The sequence below is a fragment of the Paramisgurnus dabryanus genome, chromosome 5 (genome assembly GCF_030506205.2).
Source record: "Paramisgurnus dabryanus chromosome 5, PD_genome_1.1, whole genome shotgun sequence".
Taxonomy (NCBI): Eukaryota; Metazoa; Chordata; class Actinopteri; order Cypriniformes; family Cobitidae; genus Paramisgurnus; species Paramisgurnus dabryanus.
The window spans coordinates 5,379,880-5,405,814 of NC_133341.1; the positions used below are offsets into that span (position 1 = coordinate 5,379,880).

At 38.8% G+C, this 25,935-nt stretch overlaps 1 long non-coding RNA gene across 1 annotated transcript; it reads left to right on the top strand.

The window, feature by feature from the left end:
- Nucleotides 1–25,935, top strand: LOC135744708 (uncharacterized). The gene is made up of 4 exons (XR_010530815.1): nt 1–185; nt 336–513; nt 1,416–1,593; nt 25,696–25,935. It is a non-coding gene; the product is annotated as an uncharacterized lncRNA (long non-coding RNA).

The window sequence follows — 25,935 nt, forward strand, 5'->3', positions numbered from 1 at the left end:
ACTGGCTGAAACACTTGCTGAACTGGTGTCAGAAGTAAAAGAACTCCGTCAAGAGGTTCAAGGCTTCATGAGACGGCAGCTACCAATGTCTCCTCCATTACCTCTATCGCTACCATTAAACGACTTGAACAAGTTAGAAAAGGCTGAGGAGATTCTTCAGACTGAAGATGCCAGACGTAATAATGGTAATAATTTTTTTTCCAAAAGCACGTTTTTTTAACAACACACATTTACTTGTCAAATGTTTTTTTTCTAGCAAAAATAATGTAGTGTAGCCACATGGCATTTTGTAACTTTCCATGTTCTGTGCATATATGTATCTCACACCCTTCTAGGTTGGTCGTTATGCTATAGTGGGAGGAGCATCAGCTGAGGTGCGTGTTAGAAGGATGCTGGCCTGTACACTGACCAATAAGCTGGCGTCTCAGATGAACTGGGCAGGGAAAAAAGTTAAAGATGGGCAAAAACAAAAAACTGCGTTTAAAGACACTAGACTAAAGATATGCATGTTTGGTAAGTTAAGAGTCTTTTATGGAGAAAAATGTGTGTAATTTAATTTATAGCTATTTCTTAAAATATTTCCTGTCCCATTTATTGTTCAGAGTGGTATCTTGGAATTGGTGGAGTGAAAAATTGTTAACTTTCATGTTGTGTACTGGGTTATTCCTGTCAGTTTTTATGACCCTATTAGTTGTTGATGTGTAATTTCAGAGTAATTTCAAACCAGGGTTCCCGCGGGGTCTTAAAAAGTCTAAAATTCAGAATGTTAAATTTAAGGCCTTAAAAAGTCTTAAAAACACCCAGATTTTGAGCCTAGGTCTTAAATTTATTTTTACGCAAGTCTTAAATTTCTTACCTCCATTCATTCCCGAAAAGCTTTGTCCGCAGAAAATATTGTAGTAATTTAAAACGCTGAAGAGCTAACTTAATCAGCAGCGGAGGCAGAAAGTGTATGATGGGTGCGTATCTAAAAAGAAATGTTCCGCACTTTGTCATAATCCACGCAAATCGTGCCATAAGCTATATTTCAGGTGTTGTGCTCTCTGCTGCAATGCACTCAAACCTAAAGAAAAAAAACATTTGACAAGTAAATGTGTGTTGTTAAAAAAACGTGCTTTTGGAAAAAAAATTATTACCATTATTACGTCTGGCATCTTCAGTCTGAAGAATCTCCTCAGCCTTTTCTAACTTGTTAGAAAAGTTGTTAGAAAAGTTAGAAAAGGCTGAGGAGATTCTTCAGACTGAAGATGCCAGACGTAATAATGGTAATAATTTTTTTTCCAAAAGCACGTTTTTTTAACAACACACATTTACTTGTCAAATGTTTTTTTTCTAGCAAAAATAATGTAGTGTAGCCACATGGCATTTTGTAACTTTCCATGTTCTGTGCATATATGTATCTCACACCCTTCTAGGTTGGTCGTTATGCTATAGTGGGAGGAGCATCAGCTGAGGTGCGTGTTAGAAGGATGCTGGCCTGTACACTGACCAATAAGCTGGCGTCTCAGATGAACTGGGCAGGGAAAAAAGTTAAAGATGGGCAAAAACAAAAAACTGCGTTTAAAGACACTAGACTAAAGATATGCATGTTTGGTAAGTTAAGAGTCTTTTATGGAGAAAAATGTGTGTAATTTAATTTATAGCTATTTCTTAAAATATTTCCTGTCCCATTTATTGTTCAGAGTGGTATCTTGGAATTGGTGGAGTGAAAAATTGTTAACTTTCATGTTGTGTACTGGGTTATTCCTGTCAGTTTTTATGACCCTATTAGTTGTTGATGTGTAATTTCAGAGTAATTTCAAACCAGGGTTCCCGCGGGGTCTTAAAAAGTCTAAAATTCAGAATGTTAAATTTAAGGCCTTAAAAAGTCTTAAAAACACCCAGATTTTGAGCCTAGGTCTTAAATTTATTTTTACGCAAGTCTTAAATTTCTTACCTCCATTCATTCCCGAAAAGCTTTGTCCGCAGAAAATATTGTAGTAATTTAAAACGCTGAAGAGCTAACTTAATCAGCAGCGGAGGCAGAAAGTGTATGATGGGTGCGTATCTAAAAAGAAATGTTCCGCACTTTGTCATAATCCACGCAAATCGTGCCATAAGCTATATTTCAGGTGTTGTGCTCTCTGCTGCAATGCACTCAAACCTAACGCGCTTCCCCTTCAGCTCTCCACAAACAGCAGCGATTGGTGGACGGAAAGCAAGAAAGTACCGTAATAAACCATATATTTCCAAAAAGCACAATTGTCTTCTTTCAGGAACAGTTCAAACTTTTTTGATAGCGCAAATGCTTCAGGAGTTACAGTTAAATCAATAGCGGTAGAATCAGAGCCCTGTAGCCTCCGGAGCTTGCATGGGCAGGCTGCTGCATACGTTCATCAAGCCTGGTTTATTTAACTGAGCATTACATTCGCAAGTCATAAGCATATTAGAACAATTTACAATTAACTAAGAATAATAATTAATATTTTAAAGTTAATTTCAAATGTTAATATTCTGAAATAAGCCAGTCTTTTTGACGTATGCAGCCTAGAAATGCGACCCTTTGGAGGGTACAGCCTTTCGGATTGAGAAACAGTTAGTGGATAACATTAGCAACACATAACAAACCGTGAACAGCCTTTTAATGGTAAATTTCGTTTTTTTAATGCAGTTTCATTCGTTATTGTGTGTAATTTGAAAGGCTATGAAACGTGATGGCGGTATATAGTGCATATTTATGCATAAAACATATGAGTGGAGTGTTTTTGGCTCTGTGATTCTGCTGGTTTATTTAATTAAATGCAATAAATTAATTTATTAATAACTTGCATTAATAAAATGCATATATTAATGCTTTTAGGGATTAATCATAATTGAAAGTGATCTTTTGTTCTTTGTATATTTATAAATCAAACAGGCATAAGATACACAGCACACAGTCAGTTGTACATTATAAACATCAAACAGGCTAAGAATAATAATTATGAATTAAAACATTATGAATTAAACATTATGGGGTGGTTTACCGGACAGGGATTAGTTTAAGACAGGACTAGGCCATATTTTAATGAAGTATAACTAGTTTTAACAAACATGCCTTACTAAACACATTACTTGTGTGCATTTTTATGTATTTTAAGATATGTCAGTGCAAGTTGTTTTCAGTTTGGACAGCTCTTAGTCTAATCCCTGTCTGGGAAACCCCCCTATAAGCTTACATACTACACAGTGTGATGCATTTTAAAGCTTTAAAGTTGTATGAGGCAGTGTTAAACTGGGCACAAATCAGCAGCTGACCATACTAAGAGAACTAACTTTAGTGAATTTTATTTGTCAAAAAACATTGTTGATAGAATTTTATAAAAATATAGGGCCCTATAATTTCCGCGATCACGGAATCGCGGACGGAATCGCGGAATGTGCAAATTAACACGGAATCTAGTATTAAGCGGAATTTCGCGGAATTTTACATATTTTGAATAAAATTATGTTTTTATGTGGGAGACGAACGTATGTCTGGGGAAATGCAGACCGGGGGAAGTAAATCTGGGCAACGTGCCCCCTCCCGTCGTTTCAGACCTGCTCCAAAACACTGAAACCATGGCGAAGCGGCTCTCCACGACTCTGCTTTCGTCAGCGAAAAAATTAAGAAATTCGCCGCTAAGCACTTAGTTCCGAGCAGGTCTCATATGACTTTTATGTGACCGGAGAACTGTTATTTTGTAAGTTTTGTCAACACTCTGTTCACGGTGAGCGCAAAGATACATGCACTCTCTCATCCACTTCTGTCTCACTGCACCTCTCACACGTGCAGGCGCTCACGCATCTGTCTGAAGTGTGAACACAAATCCTCATATATTTGTTCAGTTTTATGCATTTCAAGCGAGCTGAGGCAAACTAACTATCCCTCGCATTTAAAATATAATCATCTGCATCATGGCTCTCTGTCTCTCTTTCCCTCGCACGTGCAAAGAGCTGCGTGCTCATGCTGTCCGAAGTCAGATCACTATCCTGTGTATGTTTGTAAAGTTATATGGATTTCAAGCGATTGTGTATAAAATATGGATCGAGTTCCGCTGGATTGTGTTGGACTTTAAGGCGTCCATTGCATGTTCATAATTTAGAGGAAAGGCACAAGATACAAATCTTGATCAGATATGAATAAGTTTAACAGCGTGCTGGGTTGTCTCAAGTGGCGAACAACCAGCTCAGGAAGTAACATGCATATTTATAAAATATGTGACGTCGATCTTCTTCTGAGAATCTCCACCCACAAAGGCCGCTCTTCCTCGTGAATCTGACTCCCTCACCACACCCAATTTCAGCCTGCCGGTGAAGACAGACACACACACAGACAAAGAAAAAACAAACTGTTCTCCGCTCATCCCTGGGAGCCCTGCAGTTCCTCCCTAGTACTCCTCCACTTCATATATGGTTGACTTCACATAGCATGTTATAATGCTTTCTTAAAAACAAATCATTAATAAAACATTCATTTATTCATAAAAAACATAAGCTGTAAGATAAAAGTGATTATTATGTAAAACACATTTCAATATCATGACATCATTTCATTATTCGTAAAATTGGTTATATGAATAAGGCACACATTAACTTCTTTAGATAGATAAACACATATTAAATCTTTTACTGCAATACTACTTCTAAGCAAACACTTTAATCATTATTAAAAACCATCTGTTAGGGAAGAAAACACACACACACACACACACACACACACACACACACACACACACACACACACACACACACACACACACAAAGAACAAGCACAGGAGATTCTGTTCTTCAAGGTTGAGCTGCCATGCCCCCATTAAGTTATTCTGTATGCAACCTTCATTTCATTGGTTAATACAAATTTATCAAAGACAACATCTTATATTTATTACATCAATTATTCAATGATTAATACTGATTAAGTAAGAAATACATGGCATATTTTATCCTGTGAATATTAAAGCATTGGTTAATAACATGGATGCCTGTTTACTTTTTCCCCCTCAGGCCTCTCTCTTATCTTAACAATTTCCAGACGTACATTCCTCGCTAATCCTCCTTGCAGCTTTTTACACACACACAAAAGCTGGTAACTTTCCACTCTCAAACACAAACACCTCATTTCCACATAATAGCTCAGTGCATATATGAAACACACAATGTTCATAGAATAAAATGATTAATTAAAGAAATATAAAATGGAACAAAATCAATTTCCACAGTCCTTATTTGGACATCTTTGTAACTTTAACACTTTTAGCAATCAGCATGAAATGTAGGCAGTAAATATGTAAAACATAATTATTCAACAACACAACAGTACTCCATTGTTCATGAATTGGTTAAATGCATTCATTAGTTACACATACTAATGTTCACTTTCTCTAAATATAACATAGTTATAAAGCAAACAACTTGTTTATTGAAACCATCTGTTCTGCGTGTTTTCCCTTCAGGGCTTTGTTATCAGCTTTTGCTGGTTTCTCCCCCAACCGAAACCACAGCCTCTCAACTTTACACACAGACAGCTTTCTTGTACTCAGCACAGGAACCATTATTGTAATAATACACATGAATTAAGATTATAAACAGCACGATTAGTAAAACAAAATCAAATCCCACAATTGATGTGTTTAAGGCACTTCTGAAGGCACCACTGCTTTGACACCTTGTTGTAGCCTCCTGCAACAACACTAAACAATGTATTGAATTGAGTTGTGTGTCTGCGCGCGCGTGTGCATGTGCGTGTGTAAATGCATCTTTTATAGTCATTAAGTAATCCTGTTATCCAGTTTTTCCCAAAATCATTTACATTTTAATCATTAACATTAAAGGCACACTCTTTTTATGACTAAAATAACAGTAAAGGGTAAAAAATATAATTGCCAAAAATTAAAATGGATAAAACGGAATTTGGGAAAAAATAAAACGTATTTTATAGGGCCCTAAAAATACTACTTACAGATATTTGTGTGATATATAGATATTGTAAATCAATGAATTTCTTGACTATTAATTAAGAAAAATCACAGCTCTTTGCCTTTAACTCAATGTATTTTAATGGCTCACTATGAGCTTCCAGGAACTAACTGAAGTCTCCATGAATCACGTGACGGCCGAGCTTTTTGGGCTTCCATTGTCAGAAGTCTCTTCCTAAAGGGCTGTGGGTAGAATAGGGTTAAGCATAATGTATTTTCATGTATTTTAATTATCTGTTTTAATACTGTGTTTATTTAATATTTTTCTATAACTGAATCAATAAAAATAGAACGTTTTGAGAATTTCTGAGATAATTCAAATGCCTCTAGTAATGTGTCGTGTTGGTCTTAAATTTTACTCATAATGGTCTTAAAAGGTCTTAAAAAGGTCTTAAATTTAACTTGCTGGAACCTGCTGTTTCACGTGTAAAATTAGGTCAAGTAAAACTGTTATAGTTGAAATAATAGCGTGTTTGAAGATTATGAAAAGTCCTTAGGACATGGTACCTCAGGACAGATGAAAGTCCACCTGCCTCCCGTTGCTTTGTAGAGCAAATTCAGTTGATGGTGAGTCTAAGGTTAGTCCTGACAGCATCGAGGGGAAAAATCAGTCAACGTATTTACAGAGTGTGCGTAATGGCGCACTCACATTTACTTTACTTTACAGAACCGTATCCACATGTGATTATCCTGAGCCCCAGACACCTCTCCCCTGGCTGACCTGGCCGCACAGAGCACTTGCACGCGTGCACACACTCAAAAGCGAAATGTCTCTGCATTGGATAAGAACACGCTATCTTATAAATATTAATGAGACTCTGACAGTTATGATGTAATACAGTAATTTGCCACGTCACAGCCATGACGTTTACATGATATGGAGTTTAAACCCGGAAGACAAAAATATCACAAAAAAGCTAAAAATTAACTAGTTTTCTCATAATGTTTAAATTAACATATACTAACATTGTCTTCTATGATCTGCAACACAACTAACTTTGTCAACATTTTTAAAAAGTGTTGGTTAGTGTTTTATGACGCTTTAAAGCAGGAAGTAGAGGGTTATAGTCCAAACCGGCCGTTCACTGTAGGCTTTGAAAGGCGAATTTTGTTAAAGAAAATATATCGCTTGACAGTGAACTTTGAGCTTTTTCATTTTACAGGTATAATTTATGTTTTATAGCAACATTTCACACTATCTAGGGTTTAAAAATGGGATCAGAAAGAACATGACCTTTAAACTAGGGATGCAGTGATACCACTTTTTCCATCTCCCATCCGATTCCGATACCCGAATTCTGAGTATAGGTCAATACCGATACCTGCCGATCTTGTATTTTTCTTGAACAATTTAAATTACACACAAATTAATTGCGCAAAAATGTCACAGTACAAAAGCTTTAGTGTGCAGATGGTTATTTTGGGAATTATGCACTTGACCAGACATTTTTAGCACATCCCGGGTGCAGAATTGATGCGCCTAAATCATATTGAGTGCGCCTAAAAATCATACTCTGCTTCCTGGGCACAGCATTGATGCACTTGAAGCATCATTACATGGGAATCCTCGCTCCGCAATGGAAAGTAAAGTTCATAACTGTTAAAACACAAAGAAAATAGAGACATTGCGTGATCAGTACATATTAAATTGTATCCATCCAATGGCTTACCGAGACTATATAAAATCAGATCTTTAAAATTGCCTACAGTTATAGTGTGTCTGCATGTTTAAATGACGCGTTTCATCTGTCCGCTTCACCAGTGGCTTAACCCAGTTACAAGTTGCCGTGAACTTAAATATCTTTGAATGTGCGTTTGTTCCTTCACATGAAGCTATTGAGTATATTAACTCTTTCACCGCCAGCGTTTTTAAAAAAAGTTGCCAGCCAGCGCCAGCGTTTTTCATGATTTTCACCAAAGTTTAATGCCTTCCAGAAAATGTTCTTCTTTAAATATATAAACATACAATGTACCAAATGAAAGAACAGACCCTCTGCTTTCAAACAAAAAAAACCGTTTCATCCTACCTTTAGTGGTTCTTTTGCAATCAGCTTTTGAATATGGGTAGGTTTTTGCAAAAACACCATATTTTGAGCAAAAAGCAGAGATAATTCCATTTTTATGACGGACTTTTCATATAGATCCCATTCAGAGCGATCTTTAAAACAGACACGGACATGCAGCAGCTTGCCATAGAGCAATACTTCCGGTTTTAAAAAGTTGCGAAATGTCTCTGCATTGGATAAGAACACGCTATCTTATAAATATTAATGAGACTCTGACAGTTATGATGTAATACAGTAATTTGCCACGTCACAGCCATGACGTTTACACGATATGGAGTTTAAACCCGGAAGACAAAAATATCACAAAAAAGCTAAAAATTAACTAGTTTTCTCATAATGTTTAAATTAACATATACTAACATTGTCTTCTATGATCTGCAACACAACTAACTTTGTCAACATTTTAAAAAAGTGTTGGTTAGTGTTTTATGACGCTTTAAAGCAGGAAGTAGAGGGTTATAGTCAGGGGCGTCAGTTTGTGTTGAAAAGTGGTGGGGACAAAAGATCAGATGAAAAAACATTACAGCAGGACGGGAAAAATGTTGAATAATGTCGCATAAAAATGGGCAAAAACACACCATAAGCACACAACGCAACTTATGTGACCCTGGACCACAAAAATCAGACATACACTGCAGAAAATGATTTTCAAGAAAAAAAATTAGTATTTTTGTCTTGTTTTCAGTAAAAATATCTAAACATTTTTAAATCAAGATGTAGTTTTTTAATGAGCAAAACGACCCAAGAAAATAAGTCTAGTTTTTAGACCAAAAATATCAAATTTAAGTGATTTTGTGCATTAAACAAGCAAAACAATCTGCCAATGGAGTAAGCAAAATAATCTTGAATTTTTTATTAAACACTAAATTCAGGAAAAATTAGCTTACCCCATTGGCAGATTTTTTTGCTTGTTTTATGCTCAAAATCACTTAAATTTGATATTTTTGGTCTAAAAACTAGACTTAATTTATCTTAATTTAATATTTTTTTTAGATATTTTTACTGAAAGCAAGACAAAAATACTAAGAATTTTTTTTTTCTTGAAAATCATTTTTTGCAGTGTGCACTGCAAAAATGACTTTCCTACTTTTTCAGTAGAAATGTCTAAAAATTCTTAAATTAAGATGCTTTCTCTTGATGTGCAAAATGACCTAAGAAAATAAGTCTAGTTTTTAGACCAAACATACAATTTAAGTGAATTTGAAATTTAAGTGATTTTGTGCATAAAACAAGCTAAAATAAAATCTGCCAATGGGTTTGAATTTTTCTTGAATTTAGTGTTTTTTTAGAAAAAGGTTCAAGATTTTTTGCTTAACCCATTGGCAGATTTTTTTTTTGGCTTGTTTTATGCACAAAATCACCCTTCAATTTCATATTTTTGGTCTAAAACTAGACTTATTTTCTTGGGTCATTTTGCTCATTAAGAAAAAGCATCTTAATTTAAGATACTAAGAATACTAAGAATATTTTTTCTTAAAAATCCTTTTTTTTGAAGTGTAAAACAAGCCAAATTATCTGCCAATGGGGTGAGAAAATTTTGCTTAAATTAAGTTTTTAAGAGAAAACTAATCTTATTTTAAGATTTTTTTCTCACCCCATTGGCAGACATTTTTGCTTGTTTTAATCACAAATTCACTTAAATTGTATGATTGGTCTAAAAACTAGACTTATTTCTTAGGTCATTTTGCACATCAAGAGAAAGCATCTTAATTTAAGAATTCTTAGATATTTCTACTGAAAACAAGACAAAAGTAGAAAAAGTAGGAAAGTCATTTTTGCAGTGTATGTCGCACAGGTATTGCTTGATTTTTCAGAACATTTTAACCAAATGCTTTAAAAAAGTGGTGGGGACAAAATCAGCCATTTCAAAAAGTGGTGGGGACATGTCCCCAGCGTCCCCAGTGTAAATGACACCTATGGTTATAGTCCAAACCGGCCGTTCACTGTAGGCTTTGAAAGGCGAATTTTGTTAAAGAAAATATATCGCTTGACAGTGAACTTTGAGCTTTTTCATTTTACAGGTATAATTTATGTTTTATAGCAACATTTCACACTATCTAGGGTTTAAAAATGGGATCAGAAAGAACATGACCTTTAAACTAGGGATGCAGTGATACCACTTTTTCCATCTCCCATCCGATTCCGATACCCGAATTCTGAGTATAGGTCAATACCGATACCTGCCGATCTTGTATTTTTCTTGAACAATTTAAATTACACACAAATTAATTGCGCAAAAATGTCACAGTACAAAAGCTTTAGTGTGCAGATGGTTATTTTGGGAATTATGCACTTGACCAGACATTTTTAGCACATCCCGGGTGCAGAATTGATGCGCCTAAATCATATTGAGTGCGCCTAAAAATCATACTCTGCTTCCTGGGCACAGCATTGATGCACATGAAGCATCATTACATGGGAATCCTCGCTCCGCAATGGAAAGTAAAGTTCATAACTGTTAAAACACAAAGAAAATAGATACATTGCGTGATCAGTACATATTAAATTGTATCCATCCAATGGCTTACCGAGACTATATAAAATCAGATCTTTAAAATTGCCTACAGTTATAGTGTGTCTGCATGTTTAAATGACGCGTTTCATCCGTCCGCTTCACCAGTGGCTTAACCCAGTTACAAGTTGCCGTGAACTTAAATATCTTTGAATGTGCATTTGTTCCTTCACATGAAGCTATTGAGTATATTAACTCTTTCACCGCCAGCGTTTTTAAAAAAAAGTTGCCAGCCAGCGCCAGCGTTTTTCATGATTTTCACCAAAGTTTAATGCCTTCCAGAAAATGTTCTTCTTTAAATATATAAACATACAATATACCAAATGAAAGAACAGACCCTCTGCTTTCAAACAAACAAAAAAACGTTTCATCCTACCTTTAGTGGTTCTTTTGCAATCAGCTTTTGAATATGGGTAGGTTTTTGCAAAAACACCATATTTTGAGCAAAAAGCAGAGATAATTCCATTTTTATGACGGACTTTTCATATAGATCCCATTCAGAGCGATCTTTAAAACAGACACGGACATGCAGCAGCTTGCCATAGAGCAATACTTCCGGTTTTAAAAAGTTGCGGAAGGGCGCCACCTGGTGGATAATAGCGGTATTGCGGAAAGACGGAAAATCTCGTCATTGGCGGGGAAGCGTTTTCTCTTAATTGATGAGATATCTCGTCAATGGCGGGGAAAGAGTTAAGACGACTCTGATTTAGAGCCCTGCACGGGCCAAAATCTCTAGCCCTAACCCGACCCTGGCCCGTAGTGTTCAAGCCCTACCCGACCCTAGCCCGACAATGCCTGCAATTTTTTCAGCCCGAACCCGAAATGACCCGAGAGCAATATCAATCACTTTTAAGCTCTCTCTGACGCGCGCGCTCTTTGATGCGCAGTCTCTCCCTCAGATGCGCCTTCTCAGATGCGCGCTGTCTCTGCTACACACGCAAAAACACACACACACGTCACACGCTACTAAGAAGTTAACTTTTAATATATGCTTTATTACAGGCCTGCCTGAAACATCATGCTCAAAAATATTGGACAAACTGTCCATTACACAAAAGCATAAACATGAATGAAGGGAAAACATAGTGCTACGGGATCAAACCGCAAAAATAAGTAAATAAACGGCCTACCTTTACTTTGCTTTTCAGTAACTGAATTGAAGAAAAATGTTCAAAAAATGTTCTTCACCAACTGGCTAATAATAAAGGATTAAATAAAATAAATAAAAATCTGTTGAACTGTGTGTGTGTGTGTGTGTGTGTTTATAGTAGGTAGGCAGCTAGCTATATACGGTGGTCATCATTCAGTTTATTCACGAGTGCTGTGAAGAAAAAGAACAGCATCCACTGTTGAAGGCTTCAGAGATGTCCTCCTCTCCTCCAGCGTCCTCCCTGCTGTGCTGAAAACGCGTTCGCTGCTACTGCTGCTTGCAGGTATGCTCAACACATGACGGGCGAGTCTTGCCAACAAAGGAATGGTTTTCGCATGTTGACTCCACCAACCAAGCAAATCTCGATCGTCATATTCATTCTTGTCCTTGCTAGGCTTAAGGTTGAGGTATATGTGGAGCTCATCCTCAACAGCTGTGTCATCACCCCCCGGGGCGACATTTTCCCACTCCAATTCAAAGTCTGACAGGGCTCTCTTTTTTGCTGCAGGTGGCGGAGTATCTGACGTCACATCTGTCACTGGGGGCTCCTCCTCCTCAGTCGCATCTCCACCGGTTGCTCTAAAGTTTGCGATCCAACTCTTTGCATCTTGCAGGATAGCATTTCTCTCATTTTCACAAAACATCCGCAGCTGATTGTATTTTGGCAACAGGAATATTGCCAGCTTATGGAGGGACTGAATCTGGACCTTTCTACCAATCCATTCCAAGTGACGCGCGCAAATTGTGGCTTGATAAGGCATGTCAGTGCTTACTGGCTGGCAATGACGCTTCAGCTTCTCGTGCCACAACACAACAAGGTTCAAGGTTGGATATAGATCACCTTCCAACTCCCGCTGGGCTTCGTAGAAGGGGTGGAGAAAACCGACCAAAAAATCCAGAACATCTGGGGACACATCAGCCATTCTTTGGGCCTCTCCACGACTCTCCAGCTTTTCATGTAGTTCAGCATTCACGTCTTTGATAGACTTCAGCGTGAGAAATACAGTGCTGTAACGTGTTTCACCCATCTGCAGAACGGTCTTGGATAACTGGCTTGCCAGACCGCTTTGTTTTACGTAGCGGACAACTTTCTTAGCAGCCAGTAACGTTCCAGCAACCTCTGGGACTGTTACTGACAGCTCATTAATGTCCAAGGCATGTCGGAGGACCGTGTTGTAGATGTGATCCTGACAGTCCAAGCGCCGGTAAGGTCGCAATGCAGCAACAATATTCGAACATTGATCCGTTACCCACACCACCTTACTCATTACAGAGGGATCAAACTTAAGAACTGTCACAAGCTGCTTCTGCAATTCCTTGCGGATATTTTCAGCTGTTTTAGCATCATCGTGAGGGAACATGGCAGTTGTGAGTACATTACTTTTCAACTTGAAATCCGACGTAATGAAGTGACATGTGATCGCCATGTAACTGACCTTGCGGTAATCATCAGTCCACATGTCTGTAGTCATCCCAACATTAACTGAACACACCTCTTTTATCTCAGCAACAATCGATTCTCTTTTTGTTGTTGCCTTTTCCTGGCATCTGCGTGAGATAGTCGTGGGGTCAGGTAACAACTTTTCTGCAGACAGGCGACCATAGGCTGCTCTGACGTTTATTAGTTCCTGGGCTAACTTTATAAATCCTCCGCAAGCCACCGTTTGAAATGGCCGTACGTCTTCGCAGCAGAAATCCACACATTTATCAAGAATTTGAGATCTGGCATTAGTTGGCACTGGCTTTGAAAAGAACTCTGACATTGATAACTGTCTGCTTGTGCTAGCAGAGTTACTAGCTGCAGCGCAGCCGCGCTCGACATGCCGTTGTAGATGTGATGTCCCAGTTTTTTTACTGTCATATGAAAGTATATGTTTGCAGATTCTGCACTGCACATTACCATTTGGTTTATTATCTTTCGTCGTAATTAAATCGAAATTTTTCCAAAATGCAGCTTTCCCCGAGGTATTCTGAACTTTTATCAACTCCCCACGATCCAACTTCTCTTTGATGCCCTGCATGGTCTCACCTGTGTAATGCACGTGAGTGCATGCGTGCGTGGGTGCGTGCGTACGTGCATGCGTGTTGCGTTTGTGTTACATTCTTAGGCGATGTGTAATATTTATAATTTAATAATTATAACGTTATTTCATACACACTTTGTGATGTCGTGTGCTCTGCTGCTGCACGTAAATTAAATGCACAATGAGGAGAGACGCTAAAATAAGCCAGAGTCCGACCCGAGCCCGGTCTGTTAAAAAAAAAACGGCCCGAACCCGGCCCAAATGAGCTTAGCCTGTCGGGCCCCGACGGGCTTGCAGGGCTCTACTCTGATTATAGTGCATAAAAACGTTTATGGTGGTTTTATAATATGTTGTCCTTTTAATGGCTTGTCAGTAACAACCAAGGGTAACACACAGTATCCGAATTGGATCATTTCAATTTATTAGTCAAAATCAATGTCTATTCATAAATATGTCCTCATCAAATGACCTCTGCCAATGATCTCACTTTTCTTTGTAAGCTTAGAATTTCTTCTCTTTATTTACATTGAACGGGTAAGTCCAAAAAAGCTTCCATGTTGTTCCGCCATATCGAGGGTATGCACATGACGTCACCTTCGGCAAAAGTGACTGCGGTTACTCCCACTGAGTGGCAAAAGACAAAGCTGCAGAATTTGCTTCCAGTTGAAATCAGCAAAAACACTTCTAACTGGGAAAAAGTTGTTGTGCAATTTGGAGCTATCGTTTTACGGACTGCCAGCACAGATGGGAGAAGTAAACAGATTGTTCATGCCAATGTCCACGTTAAGTTGCTAGGGTCACTATCAAGTCCAACAAAATAAAATTTTTGCTGATAATTGTCAATTTTACTGGCATTTTGTGTCCGCCGCTAGAACAGCCAGCCATTTTGCTAAATGTTTTCCCATTCAACAGGGCGGGCTCCGATGTGGTCACGTGTAAAAGTGACATCAATGCATACTTTATTGAAAAACTATAATAGCAGAGAGGGACAAAAAGCACTAGCCTTTTCCACAATGCGTTTTCGTTCAGAACACGTGAACCAACTGAAATGGCAAGGAGATCAGTGAGTAGATAACAGCTACCAAGCGAGGCACTAGAGAGCAGAATCTTGCACCGCTCCCGCCCATACCCCGCAAAGTTCAGCACCAGATCCTACCCATCACCCGTGATATTATCAAAAGTTAATCCGCACCCACGCATAACCGTTAATATTTGGCCCATTACCTGACCCGCACGCGCATAAATCACACACGCTAAAATCATTCCAATTAAAGTGTTTTACTTTTTTATCTCGTACCTCTCTCAACATCACAACATCATCATAAATGGGCTAATGAAACAGGCTAAAGTGCGCTATGTTTTGCGCCAGTCAAGTAGCCTACCATCAGCATCTAAATAGGTTATTGAACCTGAGAACTATACACAAATACACCTATTAAAGCAACACTAAAGACTTATTGCTCTTTGCTCCCCCTACTGGTTAGAAGCGTAATTGTTCATTACCACTGTCATAAATACTGCAGCATAGATGGCTCTGATTGGATTGTAGGTCTGCCGTAAAGCAAGTTTTTGTAGTTTTCACTCGAACTACAGGACCACTACCCGACGGTTGGAAACTTCTTTAGTGCGGTTTTGGCCGATAGAGGGCTGCAAAGCGAATGTGAAAGTGCCATTCACCCTGTTTTGAGTGGATGAACCACTGAAACTTTTTTGGAAACGTTATTTTAAGGTAAAAAAAACTCTTTGGTGTTGCTTTAATGAAAAAAAAGAACAAGAAAAAATACAACCTACCTACTGTGGTGTTTTATCAAGTATTTAAGCACGAGCCGAGAGACATGTAATACACTCTTGTTCAACTTTATTCTTCTTCTGTTTCTTTCCCACAAACAGCAGTCCTTCTACTCTCACTAGCACCCTCCGTGTTCACTAACATTATTAACAGGACACAACATTTCCCCTTTTCTTAAAGGAATTAGTCACTTAAACCTAGTTCCTGCAACAGCTGTAAAATAACCCTAACTTTAAGGATCATACCCGAAATCCTATGCTTAAATTTCAACAGGAATTTAGATTATTCTTCTCTTAGCTTTCATAACTGACCAGAGAACAGTATGAATAGCATTTTTTTTCACATAACAGAAAAGTATGAATAGCATTTTTTTTTCACATAACAGAACATTTGCATCATTCACACATCAGTATTCATCTATCAAAGTCTGTTAACCACCGAGGTGGGTTTCGGATTCTGGGAGTGCGTCTTGGGCCTGGTTCTTGCCCAACATTCACATTTTCAGTCACAGTGAGACCATCCAGTATATTCTCACTATATTCTTCCTTTGAGAAACGCGCCAGTTTTGAAGCATTCCATTTTCGACCATCACTAAGAAGATAAGTACTTGGTCCGATCTTCTTTATGACTGTCAGCAGCTCTGTGTATTTGGATGACCCCTTGTGAACATGTTCTGGTCTGCAGACTCGTACAGCATCATTCTCTTGAAATGTGGTTACTTTTGCTCCTCGCTTTTTGTCTGTATACTCCTTACTGTTTTGTTGTTTTTGTTTCACAGTTTCTTTGACTTGCGTGTGTGATGTAACTTTGTGTGCAACAGGCAAGATGTTCAGTTTAGTGCGCATCTTCCTATTTCTCAGCAACTCAAATGGAGTAGCACCTGTAGTGGCATGCGGTGTAGCTCTGTAAATCTGTAAGAATTGTGTCACTGCTTGTTTCCATGGCTTGTGTTCTCTTTCTGCCGTCTGGATACACTCTTTCAATACCCTATTGAATCTCTCAATCGCTCCATTAGCTCTTGGGTAGTAGACGCTGGAGCGCAGATGTTTAATCTCTCTCTCTCTCTCTCAGAAAATTAGCAAATGCATGGGAGGTAAATTGACATCCATTGTCAGAAACTAGGTGGGTCGGGTTTCCTTCCCAACTGAACACTGTAGCTAAAAAACAGGTTATCACCTCTGTTGTGACTGTAGAGGCGAACGCCACTTCTGGCCATTTGCTGTAGTAATCTGTGAGTGTGATGGCATAACGACAGTCCCATGTAGCACGTTCAAAAGGACCGGTTATGTCAATGGCCACCTTTTCCCATGGTCCATCGGGCAATTCGACGGGTGTAAGTGGTGCAAGTGCAGTTTTCACTGTTTTGTCATTGTATTGGCATGACACACATGAAGCTATCTTATTCTGTACATATTTGTCCATTTGTGGCCACCAATACAGCTCTCGCAGTCTCTGTTTAGTGCGCACCACTCCTTGATGCCCTTCATGTGCCAAGTCTACCACTTTGGGTCTCAGTAATAAAGGCACGATCAAACGGTCAGTACCTCTCATGACGAATGCTTTATCCACAGCCAGTTCATCTCGAACATTGAAGTATGAACCCATCTCGGTTGTTACATTCTTTTTGCATTTTGGCCAGCCGTTTTGTATTTGCTGTCGCAATTGAATCAATTCAGGACAAGTGTCACATGCTGTGGTAAATTCTGACAAAGATATGGCATGCAAAGATTCCAGGAAAACGGTTGCTACTATGTCCGGTTCAATTTTATCTTCCCCTGTGGTAGCTAGTGGAAGCCTGGACAGGCAGTCGGAAGTCACATTCAGTTTCCCAGGGCGGTAAGCAACATCATATGTAAAGCAAAGTAATCTTGCAGACCACCTCGCAATTCGCAATCCAGCACGGCCGGTACCCTTGGATGTGAGCAGGGTGGTAAGTGCTTGATGATTTGTGCGTAAGACAAAGTGATGTCCCCAAAGGTATGTCCTCCACCTTTCTACTGCCCAAACGCATGCCAATGCTTCTCGTTCAACAGTGGAATATTTTCTTTCAGCCGGCGAAATCGTTCTAGACGCAAACGCTACGACCCTTTCTGTGTTATCTGACTGAAGTTGGCTAAGTACACCCCCTAGCCCATAATCAGAAGCATCTGTAGTTACATATGTAGGTAGTGCAGAATCGTATAGTGCTAGGGCCGGGCTACTAACTATCAGTCTCTTAATATCCGTAAAACTATGCTCAGCCTCAGCAGTCCAGTTAAACTGTCGTTCTGTAGACTCCCTGAGTGTTTGACGTAGCGGTTCGACAACAGTTGAAAAATCTGGAATAAATTTGCTGTACCATGATGCCAGACCCAAGAAGGATCGCAGAGAGGATGCATCATGTGGAGCAGGTGCATTGGCCACAGCTTCGATCTGATCTTGGTCTGGTTGAAGCCCCTCTTTAGATATGGTGTGGCATAGGAAGCGCAAGGTAGTCTGGTTGAGTTTGCACTTCTGCATGTTTAGCTGAAGTCCTGCCTCGTTCAAGGCATGCAGCACCCTCTGTAGGTTCGCATCGTGCTGCTTTTGAGTGGCTCCGTAGCAAATCACATCATCCAGATATGCCTGTACTCCTGGTATGCCTGCTAGTATGGTCGTCATCATCTTCTGAAAAGCGGATGGAGCTGAAGCAAGACCAAAGGGGACCCGACAGAAACGGAAAAGACCATCATGTGTGATAAATGCAGTAATATTACGGCTGTCTGGATGCAGTAACATTTGGTGGTAAGCGGAGGCCAGGTCAATGGTAGAAAAGACTGTGGCTCCTCTCAGTTCAGAGAATAACTCCTCCATGTGTGGTAATGGGTGACAGTCACTGACAATGGATTTGTTAGGTTCCCTGAGGTCAACACACATACGCAGTTTTCCTCTATCTTTTCTCCGTGTCACCACTATCGGAGAGACCCATGGAGATGCATCAATGCATTCTATGATGCCTTTTTCCTGTAGATCTTTGAGCTCACCACTCACGGCCTGCCTCACCGCGAAAGGAAGCCTTCTGAGTTTTTGTTGTATGGGCACAGCCCCTGGTTTGAGCTGGATTTTGTGCACAAATCCCTTTGCGCAGCCAATTTCCTGTACCTGGACCTCAGGTGCTAGTTGTGGTATTGAGCTTGGTACCGTAGGTGTCTTTTGTGCAATAGGACCATCCGAGCTGTCAGCTGTAATAACTTTTGTGCCCTCAATACGCATGTGCAATGCCACCACTAAATCTAGCCCTAATAGAGCAGTGCCTGACTTCACCACTAGGAATGAGCCTGCAGTAGAATGTCCATCATGATTAACTGTGGCATACATACACCCTTTAACGGGTATTTTCTCTCTAGAATATGTAAACAGGTTCACTGTAGGCTCAAAAAGTTCACATGTAGGAAAAAAGGTCTGATACTGTAAATGCTCTCTGGAATAATAGAGACTGATGAACCTGTGTCTACTATTAGCTCAACGTCATGACAATGGCCATTTGCATTCACTTGTACAGTACAGAGAATTTTATCTTGCACAGTCATATAAAGCACAGTCAGTGCGTTTATCACTATTTCACGCACCTCTTTTCGGCCGGATCGACACATTTTGGAAAAATGTCCCACTTTTCCGCATGAATTGCACGTCACTTTAGCAGCCGGGCATGATGGTTTATTTGCTAGGTGGCTGGTAGATCCGCAACGGTAACATGATCGGCGACTAATGGTAGGCGCGGACGCCATTGATGAAGGAGGTGTCTTTTGTTCTTTTTGGCGAACCTTCCTCTGCTGTTTATGTATGGCTCTCATTGACACGGCAGTCGCGGTATTAGTAGTATTGTCGTCAAGAACGCCCGCATTCCGTAACCCCGCTTCAATCTGCAGAGCCAGCGAAGTAGCTTTAGCCAGGGTCAGATCCGCTTCTAACAAAAGTCTGTCTCGTATGCGTGTATTGGCAACACGCTCTATCAGTTGATCTCGAAGCATTTGCTCTTCCATATCGCCAAATTCACACAGTGCAACCAGTTCTCGCAAAGCTGCTAGATATTGATTTATTGACTCATCTGGTCGCTGTGCCCTCTGACGAAATTTGTGACGTTCTGCAATCACATTTACTTTAGGGACGAAATGATTTCTAAGTCCCTCCACCGCAGCAGCATATGTAGTACCTGTATCTGGTAGTGTGTAAAATAGTCTTTGTCCCTCGGTGCCAAGTGCATGGAGAAGAACAGCACGCTTTCTTGCCTCTGGCCATTTTTCCCCCTCTGCGTCGATCACTAACAAGTAATTTTCAAACATTTTCAGCCATGTAGGGAAGGGAATAGCAGGTTCGCCGGGGCAAGGCATGAACGGTGTAGGTAAAGGCACATTAATAGCCATCCTCGTCGCCAAAGATGTGGTGTTTTATCAAGTATTTAAGCACGAGCCGAGAGACATGTAATACACTCTTTTTCAACTTTATTCTTCTTCGGTTTCTTTCCCACAAACAGCAGTCCTTCTACTCTCACTAGCGCCCTCCGTGTTCACTAACATTATTAACAGGACACAACACCTACACAACCCCTGCTGTGCTCCTACAAGTCTCATCTCGAAATGCTTTCTAAGAGAAGACATTCCAAGCTTCTGGCTATCAACAGCAAAACTTTATGCTACGCTCCTGCAACGCTCGCTCCAACTAGGCTACAAAAGCATCAACAAAAGTCGCAGCGGTGGTGACGTGATGGGTCAAATGTCATATGTTGCGCATGTAATGGTAATTTAGACATACAAATATTGCACATTTTCATTTGCGCTACTACCCTTATCTGCCCTCATCACCGCCTGTGAATTTTAGGAATGTCACAATACACCCGTTTTAGACACTTTATTGCGGGTATCCGCAGGTACCCGACCCGTTGCATGACTCTGCTAGAGAGCATCATTCGTTTGAATTAGTGACAACTGTAGTCACTGCAGGCTTGCTGTGTAAACTGAACTGTACAGGACAACATGTTGTCTTTCACGTCTAGGGCTGTGCTGGTTGTCATAATCACTGCACCCACTGTGGGATTCGGATGTGAAAAGCGCTGCACAATAAACTTGACTAAAATAAAACATGATGTATAGCTTTAGCCTACAGAAATGCTTCTTGCTTTAATGTTGCGAGTTCCTCTTCAGCCATTTCATGCTGTTTTTGTTTGTAATAGTTCATTGTTCAGAGTTCATATTGATTATCTTATAGATGATCTTTTGCTTTACCTGTCGCTGTTCTCTGTGCTTGTGTGTTCCCTCACACGCGTCCTCCGTCAAAAAGCGTGACTGTCTACTGTAGTCTATTAAAAATTAATATGACGCTGATTTTTAAAAGCCATAAACGCACCGCAATCAAATGTGCTGCTAAATTTGCTCTGAATGCACAGGACAAATACACTGCAGTGGTGGATCTGCTGTTCTACCTTAGCTTTCCTGATTTTGTGAATGACCTTTAAATATACTTTTAAAGCTCTGGTGACTTGTGCACCACAAGGCAGACACTGAAACAAAGTACAGCATGCTGTACCTATGTTGTTTGCTGTGTTACAGTACACTTTATTTTTAATATTCATTTGCACTTGTCAATTTGCACAGTCCTACTATTTGCTACTGATAGATGCTAAATGACATTTCGTTGCTGTGTACCTGTACTATGCTATGACAATAAGGTTCTTTCTGTCTGTCTGTCTGCTCAATTTTAAGTGTCATGGCATGACTGCAAAGGCTGTGAATACTTACCAGTGAGCATCGATGATCCCTTAGAAATCACGTAATTTTTTATGAAGCTCTCCAATCAGAAAAAATCACGCGAGCCAACTTAAACTTAATAGAATGCAATATAACTTTTATAAAGAAAAAACAAAGGTTTTAGTTTTTATATAAACACACATTGCTAGAGAGGATGGGACCACAATCTACTTAATATTTAAATGTAATATTCCTCCAAATTTATGCATGGATTTGTAAGAGAATAATGAAAGCGTTTTTCACAATACACTTTAACACGTGTTTAAAAATTTAATCAGAGAGATGTTGGTTTTGCCGGTTGTTGATGAATAACAGCTGTGATTATCAAAATGTGCTTAAGCAACCACGTCCCTGGGAGAATAAGTGAACAGTGTCCCAATCTGAAGTGAGCTAGGGTCCTTATCAGTGCCCAAACCTGCATACACGATATACTGATTCACCACCTAAAAGCTAGGGAACGAATTGAGATGCAGCGTTATGTGCATGTGATTTTTTAGAAATCACTAGTCCATAAACTTGCAAAAATTTCAAACAAACTTATTTCATGTTGTCATTTGGAATAAGGCTGTAACATAATAAAATGGGGAAAAGGTAAAGCACTGTGACTATGCATTGTATAACTTAGGGCCTTTTTTCACCTGGTAACTTCATGTGCTTTCTCTGATCGGATATCTGATGTTCCATTTACATTAGGCCACATAATTTTATTTTGTCTTGGCAAAACGGATATTAATCCAATCTTGTGCTCTCGCGGAAAATGCAAATACACTATTTATTACTTCAACTTAAAAAACTTAAGACGACACTTATGCAAAAAAGGCAAAAGGCAGCACTTACTGTATGTTGTACTGTATATGTTGGGCAGGGGATGCGTATTTTCATGTTCGGCATGAGCTGGAGTGCACAGTTCACAGCAGCAGGAAAGTGAGACAGCGTGATAACTGACAGGTCCATGGCAGGGAAAAGCACTTCACAAAATGCTCTCTCAAAGTTTAATTTCTTTAATAAAATTGAGTTTGTCATTTGGACTATTTTATTGGTTCTAAGAACCAATAGTGGTATCCACTGTTGTCCATAAAGTAGTAAGCTTTTCAGCTTGGTTAACTTGCGAGGGACGTGCTTACGTTAGGGAGTACATTTCTGACATTTGGTTTCATCAACCAGGGCCCGGTTCCCCGATAACATTCACTCTTAGCGTGCTAAGAAGACTCAAAAAGATATATCTTACCAAAGTTGTTGATGTTCCTAAGTGTGTTCCCCGAAGTGTCTCTTAGGAAGCTTTTTAACACGCTGCCTCTAAGTTCGACGTACAATGGCGCTGTCCCAAGTGAAGGTGCTGAATTATTTGCGATCGATCACTCAGGGATCGATTTTCCACTTCACGCGAAGGTTCATTACGACGTTAAGAAAGACAACACGTTATATACAAATGGAGCATTATTCAAATTATTCCAGTCACATTTATTTTAACATAGTTTAAGTTATCCGTAAAATATAGACTATTAATTAAATGATCAAATTGTCAGTAATACGGGCCGGTAGACGAACCGAGCATCCCTCGCTATTTATCCACCCTCCTTATCCCGTTGTGCCACTTGTGCGGCTTCTTGACATGGGTTTTGACTTTAAAAAAAATATGTAATACACTTTTATACGAATGTTAAGGTACTTAACAATCAATATTGATTGGCAAGCAGCTGCAGTATTTCTGTTTAATGCGGTATTGCTTACCATTAATGTTTTCAATAAAAAGCAACCTAGTTAGATAGAGAATATGGTCTGAGAAGATCTAGCAGCTCCATAATGAGTTGTCTTGGAAGGCGATTTTTTTATTTAGCCACGTCAGGCAAAATGTCAAAAGGTTTAAGGGTTGACGAATAAAAAAATTGGCATGGACTAAACAGTTACGCGGCCGGTGTTGTGTAGAAGTCTGTTCCCCCTATGTTTCCCTTTAGTGTAGTGTTTTTATAGCATTTTTATCACATTATACGTTTATTCTTTATATACATTGAAAGTTTTAATGGCTACTGAGATGTATATGTGTGCATTTATGTAATGTATCTTGACTGTTCTTGATTGTAAGTCAATTATTTTTACAGTATGAATCATATTATATGTATAATATATATTTATTATGTTTGGAAACATAACAGTTTTAAAACAAACAGTAGAAAAAAAAAGAAAAGAAAAAGACAGGCTATATGTTAAAAGACATAAAACTGTCAAATATGAAATATTTAATAAATTGTATAATAGAATACATGATATTATTGCTTTTTAGTATAACCAATTGAAATCTTTAATCTTTCTTAATAAATTATTAATGTAACGTGATGAAAACGCTATAAACATAGAGGGAACAAACTTCAATGAGGAACAAACACCGGCGCCGTCTTTGATTCATTAGTTCTGATACCAAATAAAGTCAACTGCATAAATAGTCCTGTAACCATTGCAAACATATTTTATTATAAGTCTTAAAAATGTCCATAACATAAAATCATTGTCAGCATACCATAGTTTGACTTGTACTGTGCTGCTCTGATTTCTAAAGACTGCGGCGATAGCGTTTTGCGCTCAAACAACGCTAAGAGAGAGCTTACGAATGGTCCAGACCAACCTTACGAAAGTGTGACTTACAGAAGATATACTTAGCGTACGAACGTTTTGGGAATCGTGCCATAGAGTTAAGAGAGAGGTTAAGGAATAGGTTAAGAACTACTTAGCGATAAGAACGTTTTGGGGAACCGGGCCCAGATGTATTTACACTGGCTAGTTTTATCTGAAATGTGTCCCAGACCAACTTCTGAAGTGGTTTGAGCGATCAGATTTAAATCCGTCTCGGAAACATTTTTGGAGGGACTTTACTCTTAATCTTTTAACAATGGGGCACGGCCGGGTTTTCCCGATAACGGTTAAACTTAGCACTTAAGAGCGCTTTCTACGAGCTACTTAACGAACATTCGTTGTTCATTTACGTGCGTTTCCCAAAGATGCACGTGAAACGATCGCTCGCAGCTATGTTTTAAGTGCTACCGTCGCTATCCGTTTGTCAAGTGCTGAAATGTCACCAATAGAATGACTCGAATTTGTAGCAGAAGCTTTTTTTAGGCTAATGTAATGATCTTTAGCCGATGTGCACTAATATTTTTTATAATATTTTTTATTATTGTTCAATGACCTTTTAAATGTTTTAAAATTGTTCATAATGAAATATTCTTTTCCGTATTTAGTTAGGACTCGTCCCACTGCAAAATGCCTTGTGCATTTTATCTTATAGTTTAGATTATTATAATTATTTGTAATATGTTATATTTATTAGGGATTATTGCATTGTACCGTAAATATTTATTTGGTTTCTTTAATCAGATGCCATACCCTTCAAAACATTTTTTTTTTACTGTAGCCTAGATGAATTATAGCAGCAATTGGTAGGAACCATTTATAAATTTGCTAGTACCAACTTTTACCAAAATTGTACCAAATATGTTTTTCTTCTTTATTAATATATTTTTAGTCAATTAAATTTTATTTCTTGTTTGAATTTTAAATATATTATATTAAAGTAATTTAAACAAATAAACAAAGAAAACCCCAATAAATAAATATAGCCTACATTTAAAACATTACATTATCGTTATTGCAGGAGTGCAATTTGCTGGTTGTTCTGCAGGTAACCTTGTAACACTGCTGTCTTACGATGCACTTGAATGAACGATTACTCCAGAGCACTCGTAAATCTACGATGATTTTCAAGTGCTACTTAAGCTACAAAGCTTTTGGGAAACGGCCCGTAATTCTAAGATGATTCGTACAATCGTTTTTACGATCTACTTAGCCTTACGATGCTTTTGGGAAACCCGGCCCAGGTGTAAAAAGCCCCTTTAGCTCACATCTTAGTCACTTTTTTACCCCCCATGAGTTTAAAACCTTGAATTATCTACCTTACTTTTTTAATATTTTTTAATTCATTGGGGTGTAACGTCAACATAGACATCATCACATTTTAACTTGCACTTCATAAGTTTGCATTAACATGTAATCGATAGGGAATGAGAGAGAAAGCATATTTGGCGTGCTGTCTGAGGGGAGGGTTCCGAGCTCAGAATTTTAGCCCGAACCCAGAGTACTCCCCCTCTTTAACTGGGATAGATAACACTAGCTGAGAGTAAGGTGATGGGGTGGAGGAGGGATGCTGAAAAAACTGTCATGAGACAGAGGTGAGGGATGGCTATTTAAAGGCACCTCTTTGCGCTGATTTTTTGGATCACGTGACCATGCTCCTCCAGAACTTAAATAAACTTCATTTAATAAACTACTAACTTTATCAAATATTTAGAAACCATTTTCTGTTAATTGTCAAAAAAAAAATTAAACCTTGTGCAGTACTAACTTAGTGTATATTTTTATTCCTCAGATGCTTTACAACAACAATTGAAGGCAGAGAAAAAGGAGGCCTCAGAATATGTGTTTGCTGTAGCAGTGCAGAAATGGCTTCGCTACGCCCCTGAGCGGCATGGGGGTATTGCTCGTGGTGTAGTAGAACAGTAATAATGTTTCTTGTCCTTGGTGAGCTTTGTACATTTCCATTTTATTTATAGTTTTTTATCGTTTCTTTTACTTTCAGTTCATCAATCTGCACATATGTAGAATGATA